The sequence below is a fragment of the Giraffa tippelskirchi genome, chromosome 8 (genome assembly GCF_054371585.1).
Source record: "Giraffa tippelskirchi isolate mGirTip1 chromosome 8, T2T-mGirTip1v1.2.pri, whole genome shotgun sequence".
NCBI lineage: Eukaryota > Metazoa > Chordata > Mammalia > Artiodactyla > Giraffidae > Giraffa > Giraffa tippelskirchi.
This window is the reverse complement of record NC_137282.1, coordinates 19636104-19654478: the sequence shown is the minus strand read 5'-3', so window position 1 is coordinate 19654478 and position 18375 is coordinate 19636104. Positions and strand designations below refer to the sequence as shown.

The 18375-nt window shown below is 38.4% G+C and overlaps 2 long non-coding RNA genes across 2 annotated transcripts in view; one reads left to right on the top strand and one right to left on the bottom strand.

The window, feature by feature from the left end:
* The window catches only part of LOC145517776 (uncharacterized), a 20607-nt gene extending 13291 nt beyond the window's left edge, over positions 1-7316 (top strand). The window contains exon 2 of the long non-coding RNA XR_014062321.1: positions 3889-7316. This is a non-coding gene — a long non-coding RNA (uncharacterized LOC145517776). The remainder of the gene's footprint in view (positions 1-3888) is intronic.
* The window catches only part of LOC145517777 (uncharacterized), a 25957-nt gene extending 7582 nt beyond the window's left edge, over positions 1-18375 (bottom strand). The window contains exon 1 of the long non-coding RNA XR_014062322.1: positions 18214-18375. This is a non-coding gene — a long non-coding RNA (uncharacterized LOC145517777). The remainder of the gene's footprint in view (positions 1-18213) is intronic.

Genomic DNA, 18375 nt, shown 5'->3' with positions numbered 1-18375 from the left:
TACAATATTGGTACAATTTCAATCAGGGCATTTAATAATATGCAGAAAAATCCTTAAGAAATGTTCTGCTGCTGCTGCGTCGCTTCAGTCGTGTCCGGCTCTGTGCGACCCCATAGACGGAAGCCCACCAGGCTCCGCTGTCTCTGGGATTCTCCAGGCAAGAACACTGGAGTGGGTTGCCATTTCCTTCTCCAATGCATGAAAGTGAAAAAAGTAAGAAATGTTCTACCCATGGGAATTATTCTAAAGGTAGACATGGCCCTCAAATATCCATATCCAAGGATATCCAGTGGGGAAAACTGAAAACATCCTGATTTCCAACAGTTAAGTAAATGTTGGTATGCATATATAATAGAATTTATGTAGCTGTTAGAAATTGCTGTCCAAGAAAATTTAAGAACTTAAAAAATACCTATGTAATAACATTTGTTGAAAATATACAGTTCTTCATATAAGCATTACCTCATGTTAGTGTAAATACTAGGTTGGCCCAAACTTTCGTTCAGGTTTTTCTGTGAGCTGTTATGAACTTTTTGACCAAATCAATACATTTGTCTCTGTTGTTTAGCCGCTAGGTCGTGTCCAACTCTTTTGCGACCCCATGGACTGTAGCTTGCCAGGCTCCCCTGTCCATGGGATTTCCCAAGCAAGAATACTGGAGTGGGTTACATTTCCTTCCCCAGGGGATCTTCCTCACCCAGGGATCGAACGCTTGTCTCCTGCACTGGCATGCGGATTCCTTACCACTGAGCCACCAGGGAAGCCCCAACCCAATACATACACACATACTATTACCAAAACAAATTAGGGTCCATTCCCAAATAAAGTCAATCTACTGACCCTGGGTTGTGGCAAAGGAAAGTGCAGCATTTACTGTGGGAAACCAAGCAAGGAGTCCAGGCAGCTAGTGCTCACAAGGCCTGAACTTGCTGATGGGTTTCAGGGAAAGGTTTTTAAAGATAGTCTGAGGAAGAGAGCTGTGGGGTACGTGATCAGCCCGTGGACATTCTTCTGATAGGTTGGTGGTGAGGTAATTGGAGTCAATATTATCAATTTGCTGGTTTCACATGGCCTGGGGTCTATGCAATTGTGGTCAATAAGCAGTTAACTTCTTCCACTTGGTATAGGTTTCAGTATCTGTAAAACAGCCCAAAGGATTTGTCTCAAAATATTATCTATAATCCTTGAGGAGGAACTAAAGGTCCTTGACTTTGTTTAATGGACCTAAACTATTATTATTTTCTCTTGCTTGACTGTTTTCCTTTCTTTCTGCATTTTCTCACTTCTGTGATTTAATATATTCTTTGGAACTCGGGGAAGGCTTAGGAGGCTAAATTTTTCCTACAAACATGAGGCAAGCAGAGAAGGACAGGATTGAGGGGCAGAGATGAGGGGGATGTGTGGCAGGAAGGCCCCATAGGGCTCTGCTCAATTATAGTACCTATATGTATGTGTGTGTATATTTGGGGTGGAGGGGTGGGTAGTATAAATCGACCTTTACAGAAAAAAGCCTGAAAATATCAGAGAAAATACATCAAATTGTCAGTAGCTGTTACATGAATTGGAAAAAAAAAATTTTTTACCTGGAATTACAAATTTTTTTCCAAATTTTCTATAATAGGTATTATCTTTGTCATTAGAATAAGTTATACTTCAAAAGAAAGTCATACAAAAAAGTACATATGTTTTGCTCAAGCAATCACAAAAGTGCTTGTTATATTTAAGTTATAGTTAAGATTATGTTTCTATATTTCAGTTTGTGATTTGTTTGAGAGCAAGTTTGTTCACAAGGAAATACCCCCCTCTTTCCTGGAATACGGATCTAAGCTTCCTTCTTGCCCTTTGTGCAACCTTTATTTATCATGTGCAATTTCCCTAGGTTAATTGCATGAGACCCATAAAGCTGGTATTTTAAAATACATTTAAAAAATATTGAGAATATGTTGCCTAGTAATTCAATACAAAACATTTCCCCCCCCCAAAAAAAATTTCCAGAACTCTCACTTCTGGCTACAAAAAAATTTGAATCAGTTCAGTTTCTGAAAATGCCGCCTTCACTCAACTTTAATCTTGGTAAAGAGAGTTTTCTGCCCCATTTTTTTTTTTTTTTGACATCAGATTTCTCTAGCCTCTCTTCCTCCATGTTATGCAGAGCTGGTCGTTAGAAAAGGCAAATGCATAAAGGCCTCAAAGGCAACAACAGATTAGGAGTCCAAGAGTCCCAAAGGAGAATTCAGCCTGAGAGAGAATCTGGGTGAGTGACCCCTGTCATCCTCTGGGTGCCTTCACCTGGCATTTGGATGCAGGGCAGTGCTTAATGTCTTGTCTATGTTAATACAAGTGTAGTCAGGCTTTCTATATCTTCAGATTCCACATCTGAGAATTCAAGTAACTGTGTATCAACAATATTTGGTGGGAAAAAAATTCCAGAAATTCCCAAAAGCAAAACTTGAATTTGTCACGTACATGCATTTATTTACATTGTGTTAGTTAATATAAGTAATCTAGAGAAGAATTAAAGTATAAGGGAGAATGTGTGTCTGTAATGAGCAAATACTTCATTTAATATAAGGGACTTGAGCATCCATGGGTTTCTTATGCATGGAGGTCCTGGAACCAATGCCCCCTCAGATACCAAGGGCTGGGTATTACCTGAAACTCCTGCGTACGAAAATTTGAGGCACTGTCAGAAGCTGGGTGGGTGATACCTTGGGCCCAATGGGGCCGCTCACATCAATCATTTGCTTAGGAATTTCATAACCAAGATAGTAAAAATCATTTGGAGTGAACTCTCTACCCTACTTCAGTCTGTAGCTGTGGGCAGGACACACAGTCACCAGGATTCTCAATTCCATTAAGCATAAAAGAAAGGAGATGAATTATACCAGATGCTTGAGGTATCAGATGGTCCATAAACACATGAAATTATAAGAAAAATTATATGCATTTTTTGAGAGAGAAGATCCATAGCTTTCACTTGATTTTCAATTCATGTATCCAAAGGGATTATTGCTTCCTGAGTTACAGAATCTTCACATTCCATTCAACATTAATATTCCATGACTCTCCATTTAGGCATATTTTGGATAGTGCTTTTACCTATCATTAGTACAACCAGAGAACTGTATTTTATACCATGCTTGGTTTACTTAGACTTCAAACTGGTGAATATTATTTCCCCAATAATAATATTGGAAGAGAAGGGGAATAGTGTTATTTCCTCTCTCATATATAAGGCATTTTGTGACAGGAAGGGTCTGTATAGATACATATGTTCAAGAGAACAAAATGCAGAAAGCTTATTAAAACAAAAAATGATACAAATTAACTTATATACAAAACGGAAATATATCCACAGACATAGAAAACAAATTCATGGTTACCAAAGGGGAAAGTAGGGGGGGAGGGATAAATTAGGAGTTTGGGATTAAAGATATACACTACTATATAAAAGATAGACAACCAACAAGGATCTACTGTATAGCACAAGGAACTCAAACCTATATTTTATGGTATATATATATATATATATATATGGTAAAAGAATATGAAAAAGAATATATATACATATGTGTGTGTATATATATATATATATATATATATGACTGAATCACTTTGCTGTACATCTGAAACGAATACAGCATTGTAAATCAAGTATACGTCAAAAAAAAGTTAACCATCAATTATATTTCATGAAATTAAAAGACTCTTGCTCCTTGGAAGGAAAGCTATGACAAACCTAGACAGCATATTAAAAAGCAGAGATATCACTTTGCCAATAAAGGTCCACATAGTCAAAACAATGGTTTTTCCAGTAGTCATGTATGGATGTGAGAGTTGGACCATAAAGAAACTGAGCACCAAAGAATTGATGCTTTTGAATTTCAGTGCTGGAGAAGACTCTTGAGAGTCCCTTGGACTGTAAGGAGATCAAATCAGTCAGTCCTAAAGGAAATCAACCCTGAATATTCATTGGAAGAGAGAAAATTGGGAGATGACAAAGGTGAAGCTCCTATACTTTGGCCACCTGATGCAAAGAGCCGACTCACTGGAAAAGAGTTTGATGCTGGAAAAGATTGAAGACAAAAGGAGAAGGGGACCTCAGAGGATGAGATGGTTGGATAGCATCACCCACTCAATGGACATGAATCTGAGTAAGCTCTGGGAGATAATGGAGGACAGAGGAGCCTGCAGCATGGGGTCACAAAGAATCAGACATGACTTTGTAACTGAACAACAATATATTTCAAGTCAATGGTGAAAATTTTGTAATCACACAATTTGTTGGTTTAGTCAATGTAATTAAAGTATTTCAAGGACTTCCCTGGTGGTTCAGTGGTTAAGACTCTCTGTTTTCAATACAGAGGGCTCAGGTTTAAGCTCTGGTCTGGGAACTAACATCCCACATACTGTGTGGCACAGCCAAAAAAAAAGGAAAATATATTTTAAATTTCATAAATGTTAACATATGATCCTGATGTTGTCCTTAGTATAATATTTTTTAAAGGGTAGATTGGAAAGAAGTTGGGAAGTCCTAGAACTGTAATTCCAATATTCCAACCCTGTCAATATATAATTAACTACAATGAGTTCAGAACCTTCAGATTTTCATTCCCTGTCTGACATCAATAATGCAAAATATCTATTCCCATTTGACTCTCTGATATTTACATAGTCTTTCAAGAGACTGCATGACTTAATGATCATGCAGGCTCACAGCATCTTGTTGCTCTACAAGCCGACTTCAGATGTATTGGGAAATTCTGTGTGGGAACAAACACTGGCAGTGCCTCTGCCAAGGGCACTGAATCAACATGCCAGAGCACAGTCCTCATTCCCAGCCAGCCAAGCTGGGCACACAGAGCCAGGCCCATTGGTTCAGAGCACTCTGCAGTGATGTTGGACTGTGGGGCAGATAACCGCATCCACCAAACTGGTCCTGTGGAAGGTAGTGTGATTTTGGTTTGGATTTGTTTGTTTCTTTGGCCACGATGCATGGCTTGTGAGAGCTTAGTTTCCTGACCAAGGATTGAATTCAGGCCCATGGCAGTGAAAGCACTGAGTCCTAACCACTGGACTGCCAGGGATTCCCAAGCAGTTTGTTTTTATTTTTGAAGTGGTTGACTTTGGATTGTTGGAGTTCCTAAAATGATCTTACAAAGCATTTATATTCTGTCAGTTGATTCTTAGATTCCTCATCTCTTTGGGTTTTGAAAAATATCACTACCATATGTTCTATGTGGCTTTTTGCCCCTAAAGAATTCAGTGAATTTGTAAATAAAGATGGAAATAAAACAGTTAAAACAGAATTATGAGATAATCTGATAGACAAAATATACACAATATAATATTCAGTCTTAAAAAGAAAGAACATTCTGACTCATGCTGCAACATGGTTGAACCTTGAAGACATTATGCTCAGTGAAATAAGCTGGTCACAAAAGGACAAATACTGCATGATTCCAATTCCATGAGGTATCTAGAGTAGTCAGACTTACAGAGACAAAAAGTAGAATGGAGGTTGTCATACTACTACTGAAGCATTGCTCAGTGTTTTTTGCTTTTTTGTTTGTTTTTTTTTTTTTGCGGGTTGGCAGAGCCAACTGAAGCTTTATTCAAAACTATCTTTTCAAGGTTCCCTGATTGCTCAGTTGGTAAAGAATCTGCCTGCAATGCAGGAGACCCTGGTCCAATTCCTGGGTCGGGAAGATCCCCTGGAGAAGGGATAGGCTACCCACTCCAGTATTCTTGGGCTTTCCTTGTGGCTCAGCTGGTAAAGAATCTGCCCCCAATGCAGGAAACCTGGGTTCTATCCCTGGGGATCCCCTAGAGAAGGGAAAGGTTACCCAGTCCAGTATCCTGGCCTGGAGAATTCCATGGACTGTATAGTGCATGGAGTTGCAAAGAGTCGGACGTGACTGAGCGACTTGCACTTTCCCTTTTCACTTTCTTTCAAGGTACAGGTTTCTCTGGTGGCTCAGATGGTAAAGAATCTGCCTGCAGTGCAGGAGACCCAGGTTTGATCCCTGGTTTAGGAAGATGCCCTGGGGAAGGGAATGGCAACCCACTCCAGTATTCTTGCCTGCAAAATCCCTGGACAGAGGAGCCTGGCAGGCTACAGTCCGTGGGGGTAGCAAAGAGTCAGATACGACTGAACGACTAAGCCAATTTTCAAGGTACATAATGTAATATTTACAGATAAAATGATATGTTATCTGTCATCTGGGTAATACTGGATACAGTTTTGGCCATGAGTTGTTTAAATTTTTTTCAAAAAGAGAAAGAGAAAAAAGACCAAGTTATTTAAGCAGGCATTGCTGTTAATCTTATATAAATGAAATAAAATACAGATTACAGATTATCTTTAACTAAAATGTGTTATCCATTACATTATTATCTATACATTTTGGTTTGCCTAAAATATTCAGTATCTTTCAGATGTTTTCTTATTATTCTGATGATAAACCTGTTAATACATTTTCCTTTGTCAGTACTATATTCTACAAGATATAACTTCTAGAAAGCATTCACTGTGTTCTTCTGAATAATCCTTCAGCCTAATCAAAAAATAGAGTGCATTGTTTGAGATCATAGAGAAAATTTTAAAAATTAGTCTTTTGGAGTCTAATTCCAGTGTCATTATTTTTTAGGAGTCACTTTTTTCTTATTATGTAACTTGGATAGAATTTTTTTTTTTAAGTGCAACATCACCATAGAATCTGTCTAAATGCTAGTAAAAACTTAATACTAATTTAATTTAGTTTCATCTGAGAGCAAACTTTGGTATATAATTCTCTAAACAGTATACTGCTTGAGTACAAAATTTGTTTTTTTAATCTAGGAACTAATGGGTACTAATACGTATTTGACTAAAAAAAGGATTTCCAGCTATAAGATAAATAAATACTGGGGATATAATGTACAACGTGATAAATATAATGAACACTGCTGTACATTATATATGAAAGTCATTAAAGGGAGTAATTCCTAAGAATTCTCATCACAAGGAAAATATTTTTTTTCTTTTTCTGTTATTCTGTATATGTGTGAGATGATGGATGTTCACTAAGCCTATTGTGATAATCATTTCATGATGTATCTATGTCAAATCATTATGTTGTATGCCTTAAACTTATACAATGCTGTATGTCAATTATATTAATATCTGAATAAAAGTAGAAGAAAGAAAGAGAAGTAGGGAAGGAAGGAGAGAATGAGAGAAAAGAATGTTTAGGTCTATGTTTTTGGAGTTCCTATGCTAATATGTAAACCATCATTGTATACTTGGAAAAGAAGTATAGTATTACTTTGACTCTGATAATGCGTGGATTGATACTAATTTAAAATAGTATCTCCCCACTCACTCCATCCCTCTTGTGATGGCCTTTGTATTACTCCTGAAGATCTGGAACCCTGTCCACTAATGAATCCTTCTATTTGTAAATCTCTCTCCTAAGACGTTTGCATGAAATTCCTTCCTGCATTTTTTCTTGTTACCTTCCCTAGAGACCTTCTCTAACCAAATTGGATCCACACTCCTACCCTGTTTAACTCTCTCTCTTTACCCATCTCCTTCTACCCCTTCCTCAAGCACTTATCTTTACCTGAATATGTTTGGTTGTTTTCTATTTCCCCACACAGGACTATAACTTCATGAGGATAGGGGATTTTTTTCACCCCTAAGTAACCTAAGCCTTGGCACATGGTCGGTCACAATTGAATTGAATATTTGTTGAATCAATGAATGGACAGTTGAAAAGGCACGCATTTAAGAGAGTCTAACTTCCAGCTTGAACAATGAGCTTTAGTCATATCTTCAGCAACTTCTATGGGAACTCTTATGGAAGGTAATTACATGTATTTTTCATCTTCAAAGTGCATTATAAATAATTTTTTAATACTTCCATGAAACAGATGCTAATACTCTGTTTTATAGCTGGGAAAATGAAAGCACAAAAATACTAAATCCCAAAAGATCAATGAATGAATCAATGTCAGAGCTAGATTTAGAGAAGAATTTTGGATATTCAGTCTTGAGCAACTGACTCCCCAAAGTCATTTATCTACATCTTATGCTTGTTACAACTCATTTAAAAGCATTTACTATTCCTGAGTTTGAAAGCCTCTCAGGTAAGAAATCAGTTTGTTGTGACAGCAGGTGACTCAGTTACTGTAAATGTTATTTCAAGATCTTGTTCCTTAATCTGTAGCCAGTAATTCCAACAAAGCAAGTTGCTGCCCTAGCAGAAAATATATGGTCTACAAGTAATTACCAATTAGTTTCATTATGCCCATCCCTCATTTAATTTTAAAATGCTTCCACCACCCCAAATCAATTACAAACACAGGGAAAGCTTTTTATGCACTGTCTGTAAAAGAATTTCTCAAAGTCTAATTTTGCTTTTGATTCTTCAAACATTATTAGAAATGATAGGACCTCAAAATTCTGTATGCCAGAGGGTCACACAATCTCATTTTTCATCAAGCAGTTCCTTTTTGTGTAGCAGTTCCTTTTTGTATAGGGACAGTGGTTCTCAAATCTGGTTGTATTTTAGAATCACCTGAAAATTTTACGAATACTGATAACTGGATCCTACTCTCAGAGATACTGATTTATTTTATCCAAGGTGTGGCTTCCTTATAGAAACTTCTGAAGGTCAGCCAAATGGAGACTTTTGTAGAAGAGCCTCAGTTCAGGGATCTTCTGATGTGATCCAAGAATGGACTCCAGGAAGGAGACAAAGCCAGAGGACCTTGATGTAATGGTTTCTAGATTTCTGTGTAATTCTACATACTCTACCCCAGGGAAGGGAATGGCTACCCACTCCAGTATTCTGGCCTGGAGAATTCCATGGACTATATAGTCCACTGGGTCGCAAAGAGTTGGACACAACTGAGTGACTTTCACTTTCATACTACATATTTTAAATTATTACAAAATTATTAATATCTTATAGTATTCTTCACCCCAGGGTTTTTGTTTTGTTTTTTAGAAGGATCTAGTTTTAAATGCATTTCTAAGATTTAAGTTACCTTGAGCTAAAATGAAACAGATGTCAAAGTGACACCAACGGCGATGAAGTGTTTGAAACACTTCTTAAAACTTTCAAGCTATGAAAATGTGAGATACAATTAATAGTAGTCAAAATTTTGACATGCTACATGAGCCACACAGGATCAAAACAGCCATTTGTATGATTTAAACTGTTTACAAAATCATTCTTAGTAATAAACAAAATTCACTCCAAATGTGTTTACTTGTATTTTGGACACATTATGCCTTCATCATCAATCACTCTCACTGGCAGAAAGAAGATGATGTTTGTTTCGCATGTCTGAACGTTCTATGAATTCTAATACCTACAGCTTCAAGTAAAACAGAACTCTGTTGTAACACACTCATTACATTTAGCAATGCAGATCCCTCCACCACAAAAGCATATATGGTTTTCATTTGTTTTCTGTCAACTTCTTACAATTGGTACTTATTTGGTTTGCTTGACTGTGAATGGAGCAAAGGCAACAGAGAAAAATGGATACAAATAAGGAAAGAATTAGTGAAAAAGAAATTATTTGTAAAAAAAAAAAAAAATCAGCAAGGAAAAGTACATGAGCTTAGCTCTCTAAAAGCTAGGATGAGAAACCCTGTCTCCATCAGTGGCTCATCTTGCTGGGTGCTTCCAGAACCCTCTGGATCTTCAGTCCCTCTGCATCTTGTGTTTCTTGTCACTTGATTACTTAAGCTCCTTCAAAGAATTGTTTTCCCCCACTTTGCTCCGGGTTGCTGGGCTTGCAATTGGTATAAGTTCTCTGAAGCAACGAGGCTGGTGTCATCATTCGGCACTCCTATTTAAACACTCCCTTAATTCCTCCTGTTTAGTCTGGCTCATTGGGTGTCGCCCATAAAAACAGTATGACTTTTGTAATCACCATTAGAGCAGAGTAGGGGGTGTGACTAATCAGGACACTGCAACTCTGTTATCTTCTGCGAAGTGAGTCAGTTTCAACATAAGCTTTGTGCTCATATGTCACTCCCTACTCTCTGGTGTTCAAGTCCATATTTGTTCCAGACTCTAGATGCTTTAAAAAAAAAAAAAAGGCTGTTTGTTTTCTTTATGAAAACATGTTCTATACACCCTCTCAGGAGAAGAACTAACTCTGCAGGAATTTGGAGAAATTCCAAAAATGCTGTCTCACTATACAGAGTTCCCATGGCAGTAAAGATATTTGTTCCCTCAGTTTGGGGAATTGTACCAATAATACAACAAGCTCAGGTCAGCACAAACAATACTAATACTAATAACACTAACAAGATCAGGCCAACACTAACAATAACGTCAGATATGCACATGACAGCACCCTAATAGCAGAAAGTGAGGAGGAAATAAAGAGGCTCTAGATGAAGATGAAAGAGGAGAGTCAAAGAGCTGGTTTAAAACTCAACATTCAAAGAACGCAGATCATGGCATCTGGTCCCATCACTTCATGGCAAATAGATGGGGAAAAAATGGAAACAATGACAGACTTTATTTTCTTGGGCTCCTGAGAGAGTCAATTCCTAGGCAGGTTGATAGAAAGTCCAGGGTCCCTGAGGAGGAGAGAGGGGTCTAGGGCTCTCAAGAAGGAGAAAAGGACAAATGTGGGGTTTTTTTCCTCTACATTCCTTAGTCTTAGTCACATAAAACATTTTTTTCTTTAAGCTGGGAACTGATGATTACACAACAAACTACTCAGTTTAAACTCTGTACTAAGGATTATAAAACATCAGTGTATCCTGCTTGAGGACAGTTTCTCCTTCCTGAAAACCTTCTGACTAATCCTGTTATTGTAGAATGTAAATTATAGGAGTGGGTCTAGTAAGCTCTTTACAACCTTGAGACATTCTTTTGATTTATTGTAATAACTAATTAAAAAAGTATATAACCCCCTTGCTAACACTAGCGAGGGGGGACACTCTCTGTCCTCCTTCTAATGTCTGTGTCAGAAGTTTTCTCTGTCCCTTTTCATATTTTAATAAAACTCTGCTATGCAAAAGCTCTTGAGTGATCAAGCCTGGTCCCTGGTCCTGAAGCTAAATCTTCTTCAGAGATCATGAATCTGACACCGTTCACCTAAGCTATCACTCCCACATCACTGCAGATGTGACTGCAGCCATGAAATGAAAAGACTCTTGCTCTTTGGAAAAAAAGCTATGACAAACCGAGACAGAATATTAAAAAGCATAGACATCACTTTACCAACAAGTCTATATAGTCAAAACTATGGTTTTTCCAGTAGTCATGTAGGGATGTGAGAGTTGGAAAACAAAGAAGGCTGAACCCCAAAGAACTAATGCTCTTGAACTGAGGTACTGGAGAAGACTCAAGATTCCCTTGGACTGCAAGGAGGTGAAACCAGTCAATCCTAAAGGAAATTAACCCTGAATATTCATTGGAAGGGCTGATGCTGAAGCTTCAGTACTGTGGCCACCTGATGCGAAGAGCCAACTCACTGGAAAAGACCCTGATGCTGGGAAAGATTGAGGGTGACAAAGGATGAGATGGTTGGATGGCATCACCAACTCTATGGACATGAGTATGAGCAAACTCCAGGAGACAGTAAGGACAGGGAAGCCTGGAGAGAGCAGTCCATGGGGTAGCAAAGAGTCGGACACAACTGAGTGACTGAACAACAGGTCAACACACATACTGAATGCTTACAATGTAGCACATACTTTTCATGTATCATTATCTTAAAAATAAACAGTTTATTTTAGAGCAGTTTTTAAATTTTTATTTATTTTGGCTGCGCTGAGTCTTCATTACTGCATGCAGTTTTGTCTAGTTGCCGAGAACAAGGGGCTACGGGCCCCTTGGTTGTGGTGCACCCTTGGTTGTGGTGCACGGGCTTCTTGTTGCAGTGGCTTCTCTTGTTGTGGGTTTCCCTGATAGCTCAGCTGATAAAGAATCTACCCGCAATGCTGGAGACCCCGGTTTGATCCCTGGGTTGGGAAGATCCCCTGGAGAAGGGAAAGGCTACCCACTCCAGTATTCTGGCCTGGAGAATTCCATGGACAGTCCACGGAGTTGCAGAGTTGGACAGGACGGAATGACTTGCACTTTCACTCTCACTCTCTTGTAGTGGAGCACAGGCTCTAGGGTGCTTGGGCTTTAGTAGTTGCGGCTCCTGGGCTCTAGAGCACAGGCTCCATAGTCGTGGCACACAGGCTTAGCTGCTCTGTGGCATGTGGGGTCTTCCCAGGGAAGATCTTCTCAGGGATCGAACCTGTGTCTCCTGCATTGGCAGATGGATTTTTTTTTTTTTTTTTTTTTTTTTACCACTGACCCACCAGGGAAGACCAGGAGCAGTTTTATATTTACAGAAAAATTACAAAGAGTACAGAGAGTTTCCATGTATCCCACACCCAGTGTTCCCTATTACTATTTTACATTAGTATGATATAATTGTTACAATTAGTGTAATGAAATACTGCTGCTGCTGCTGCTGCTAAGTCGCTTCAGTCGTGTCCGACTCTGTGCGACCCTATAGACGGCAGCCCACCAGGCTCCGCCGTCCCCGGGATTCTCCAGGCAAGAACACTGGAGTGGGTTGCCATTTCCTTCTCCAATGCATGAAAGTGAAAAGTGAAAGTGAAGTTGCTCAGTCATGTACAACTCTTCGAGACCCCATGGACTGCAGCCCACCAGGCTCCTCTGTCCGTGGGATTTTCCAGGCAAGAGTACTGGAGTAGGTTGCTATTGCCTTCTCCGAATGAAATACTATCATGACAATATTGACATATTATTAATAACTATCGTCCCTATTTTTCACATTTCCTTGGTTTTTACCTACTGTCTTTTTTCTAAGACCTCGTCCTGGATACATTTAATCATCATATCTTCTTAGGCTTCTGTTGCCTATGACAGATTCTCCGACTTTCTTTTTGGTGAACTTGACAATTTTGAGGAATAAATAGAATTTCCCTCCATTGAGATTTGTCTAATTTTTTTTTTCTCATTAGACTGGGGTTAAGTGTTCTTTTTTCTAAGGACATTTAAAAAAATATATTTTCATTTATTTATTTGGCTTCACTGGGTCTTAGTTGTGGCATGCAGATCTTTGATCTTTGTTGTGGCATGTGGGATCTAGTTCCCCAACTAGGGATTGAACCGGGCCCCCTGCATAGGGATCATGGAGTCTTAGCCACTGGACCACCAAGGAATCCCCCTGGAGCTAAGTGTTCTTAAGAGGAAGGCCCCAGAGGTAGCAGAATGCCATTTTCATCATATCATGTCAAGAACATAAATTATCAGCATGGGTTATCATTGTTAATGTTACCCTTAATCTCTTGGCTGAGGTAACATTTGTCAGATTCTGCTATGGTAACTTTACAATTTGCCCTCTTTTTCCACTTTCCCATTCTGTAGCCTTCACAAGGAAGTCACAATGCACAGTTCACACTTAAGGAGTAGGGAGTTATGATCCATCTCCTTGAGGGCAGATTATCTACATATTATTTGAAGATCCTATTTATTCAGTCATTTTCTGTATCTGTACAGACTCACGGTTTTTTAAAATACACCTTTAGTTATAATCCAATACTTTTAATTTTTTTTTTAAATTGGAGTATAGTTGCTTTATACTGCTGTGTCAGTTTCTGCTGTACAGCAAAGTGAATCGGCCATATGTATTCATATATCCCCTCTTTTTTGGATTTCCTTCCCACTTTGTTCATCACAGAGCACCAAGTAGAGTTCCCTGTGCTATGTCGTAGGTTCTCATTAGTTATCAGTTTTATACATAGTAGTGTGTATATGTTAATCCGAATCTCCCAGTTCATCCTGCCCGCTCCTCTTCCCCTTTGGCATTGATGTTTGTTCTCTATGTCTGTGTCTCTAGTTCTACTTTGCAAATAAGATTATCTGTACCATTTTTCTAGATTCAGCATATATGGTTAATATACAATATCTGATTTTCTTCTTTTGGACTTACTTCACTCTATATGATAGTCTCTATGTCCATCCACATCTCTATAAATGATACAGTTTCATTCCTTTTTATGAATGAGTAACATTCTATTGTATATATGTACCACATCTTCTTTATCCATTCCTCTGTTGATGTAAACACTTTTGAATTTCTTGCTCAAGATTTGCCACCTTTGACCACAGGGAACCTTTCAGTTGGCTCCTTGTTTCTTTGACATGGTCCTTCATTGTGGTTTTTCTTCAGCACTTCTTCAGTTTCTGGCTCGATAAGATGCTCCAAGTTCATCTTGCATATTTTCTGCCACAGTCTTAGGATGAGCCATTTCTTGAGACGCCCCGGTTCCTTTTATTGGAGGATGGTATTGGAAATCAAGATCTGGGTGACAAATGTGCTCATTGCTACTGGAGTGTTTTTGCTTCTCCTCTGAAAGAGGAACTATATGTATATATACTAACTCATGTATTGACACATATCCTTCAGTATTTCTATACATAACTATTTGCATGTATATTAATCTAAACCTGAAATCACATAGATACTTTCACCTCAAACCCATTACCACATAGATCATTATAGCCAACTTCCCTTGCTACAACAGAGAAAAAACTATTTCTCACCATACATGTCTATTTACTTAACTGTTCAATTCCAGTACACATGTATAGCAGTTTCAGAATTGTTGTTAACCTGCACTCCTGTGGGAGGCAACTGCATCAACAGAGTGGTTTTCCAGAGAGTATGGAAAACATTATTCTGGACAGCCATGAGCCTAGGATCACTGAACGATTTTCTACTGAGGAAGAATGAGGAATGGATAAAGACCGTTAATGGATTAATGCTCTCTACCATAGAAAGCATTGGAATGGCAGGGCAGGGCAGAGAAAAATACAGTGGGGTTCACTTTGAATTTTAGCTGAGTTTCTATGAAAAAGGCATTTGTTCTTTTCCTTGGACTGCAAAACTTTTGACACAAAGCTCATGTTCTCTTCTGCCACTGAGCCAGTTCCACCTTCTTTCAGCCTCCACAGCCATAATCATGATAACAGAAGGGGAGCAACTTTACCGGGTACATTACAACATGTGAAGTGAGAGGGCACAGATGGGTAATAAGGTGGCAAGGAATGGATAAACAAAGTATCAGCTAGTTGCTGGTCAGCTGGAGGTAGCAGAGATTGCAAATAGGTACTGACAGGTCCGACATATTAATACAAGGGGGAGATATGCGTGATAGAATGGGATTTTACAGTTGACTGCCAATTAGGCCCTATCCACAGCTTTGACGGGTCTGTGCCCTTTCATTGATCTATTACCAAATCAGCTGCCAATGTGCTGTTTTCATCCAATGATATTTGGCAATTCTAAAAAAAAAAAAACAAAAACAACCTTTCAGAGCCACTCTCTAGACCTGACCTGGTATGTAGACCTGGTATTGGCATATATTGTTATGCCAATATATGGGAAAGAGCAAGCAACTCTACATAGGGACATCTATAAAGTTTTCCCCATCACATGAGAAGATTCAGATTTGAGATTCTTGGAGACAGAGAATGGCATTTCAGAAGGAATGGAGGCTTTGAAGATTCATTCATCTCGGTTTGAATTCAAGCTCTGCCACTTAACAGCTACGCAATGCTAAGCAAACTATTTGCTGTGGTTTATAATCTATTTTAATGTAAATTATTATACATAATATATTAAATTACTAGACTAAATTATTATACATAATATATTAAAATATCAAAACAGCATATGTTATTAATATTTAAAATACATGTAACAAAGCCTACAGAATTTTATATTTATAGCACAAAGAGTGAATCATAGTATATGCAACTGTATAAATCATTTAGAGGAGGGTGAGGGATCCTGAGATAGAACACAGAATTGACAAAACAATTTATCTGTATTAAATGTATAAAGCAGCCTCCTGGCGGGAGGGGAGGGTAGCAGAGAATCAAGTGTTAATCTGAGTAACTCTGGAAATGAGTGGAGTCTGTCAGACTACAGGCAAAAGAAACTGTCCATGAACATTGTGGTCTAGTTGGAAGTGAGATGTGAAACTTCCAGGAGTGTCCTGAAAGGGAGGGGACGCCCTTCTCACTTTTCTCCTTTCCTACTGAGCACAGTGGGGTACCACGTCCAGCAGGAACACACACCTGGGACCACAAGGTAGAAGACAGGGTTGAGGACAGAAGAAACTCATCTTCTCGTGACTGCGGAGCCACCAGACTGGCTGAATTGACACGGAATGACAAAGACATTTCTGCCTTATTTAACCCTTGTTTTGAATGTCACAAAGGAATCTAATCCCAACTAATATAGATTCTACTTGTATCTTTTCCTCCCTGCCTTCTATCCTTCCACCAATCCCTGAATCCCTCACAAAGTGAGGGTACATAACTTTTCACTGTATAACTCTCCTTCTAAGACACTCTGAGGTCTTTTTAAGCACCTAATCCTAGTCAATGAAAGTGGGGCATAGAATGGACTCCTGCCCACAAGATTATGCCCTTGAATGGAGTAATAATTGGGAACATAATTCACATGAACTCATCATCTTCACAAAATAATTTTTAAATGAGCTGAAGGACAGTACAAATTTAGTTTTTATTTCTTTTATATCAAAATTATATACTTACTGGATTTTGAGAGAAATGTTAAGCATAACCTTTAAAAATTAAAGCAACATGGTGGGAATGTAAATTTGGTGAAGCTACTATGAAAACAGTATGGAGGTTCCACAAAAAAAACTAAAAACTATACAATCCAGCAATTCCACTTCTGGGTATTTTTCAAAGGAAAACAGAAAGAGTAATTTGAAAACAAACATGCATGCCTATATTCATCGCGGCATTATTTACAACAGCCAAGACACGGAAGCAACCTAAATGCCCATCAATAGATGAATGGATAAAGATGTGATATATATATATATATATACACAATGGAACATTACTCAGCCACAAAAAAGAATGAATCTTGCCATTTGCAACAACCTGGGTGGACCTAGAGGGTATTAAACTGAGTAAAATAAGGCAGACAGAGAAAGACAAATCCCATATGATTTCACATACAAGTATAATCTAAAGAACAAAGACAAATCAACAAATATAACTAAACAGAAACAGATACAGATAACAAACAGGTAGTTGCCAGAGTGGAGGTGGGAAGAGGGGAAGAAATGAAAAAAAAAAAAGGTAACCATGTGAGGTAATGAATGCTAATCAACTTGACTATGGTCATCATTTTACAACATATATTAATATGAAGTCATCACATTGTGCACCTTAACTATGCAATTTTTATTATACTTCAGTAAAACTGGAAAAAAGATTTTGAAGCAAATAAAAGGCAAAATTAAATAAAAAATAAATTAAAATGCAAAGCAACACAAAATTAAAACACTAACACATTGGTTTGGAAAGTGGTAAGTTTGTGGTCTAAAACAGTAGAAATAATAAGAAAATAGTCTTCCATGATTGACATATGTTTTTCAAGTATTTCCATAAATAGGCACTAATAGTCTAAAATCTCTCTTTCTCTCCCTAGCTCCTGCCCTGGACTTCTGATGTTACACTGGATTTAGCAAGTACAAGTCTGTTTATAGAATAATGGAGTAGAAAGGAAGGATGGCAGTTAATAGTCGCTAGGTGTCCATTTCAAAACGGTTACCTAGCAACAGTCTGAGTGCAAGGACTAGGGCCAGACGCTTACAGTTAAAAAGCTTGCTTGAGCTACATACTTGCTCCACTAAACATCTCTTCTGCATAGTTTTCAAAATAAGAATCACTATTTGGGGTCATGTGGGCTGATGTGCAATGGACCATCTGTTTTATTTGTCTCTCCCTGTGACAGGAGAATGTACTTGTGTTTACAGCAAATCACTTAGGTTGTGAGGGGAAAGTTTGATGGTATTTGAAGCCAAGACAAAATCTCTCTCTAAACTCCCAGATGCAAGGGATAGCAGCTATGTGAGTGTGGAAATAGATTTTTTTTTAAAAGCCCACTTTTAAGTAAGAAAACTAAGTTTCCCGAAACCCACAGAAGTTTGAAGAGTTTAAAGCAGTGCTAACTAATTTTCACTGGAGTTAAGTATCATTCTAAGAGCACTCTAGGGACTTCCCAGGTGGCACAGTGATAAGGAATCCACCTCCCAATGCAGGAGACGCAGGAGACAGTGGTTCGATCCCTGGGTTAGGAAGATCCCCTGGAGGAGGAAATGGCAATCCACTCCAGTATTCTTACCTGGAAAATCCCATGGACAGAGGAGCCTGGTGGGCTACAGTCCACTGGGTCGCAAAAGGTCAGACTCAACTGCGCATGCATACACAAGAGCGCTGTAATCAATTCAGCCCCCCATGTTTTCATGTCTTTATGTTCAGTTTCAGGAAACTAAAACAAATATCT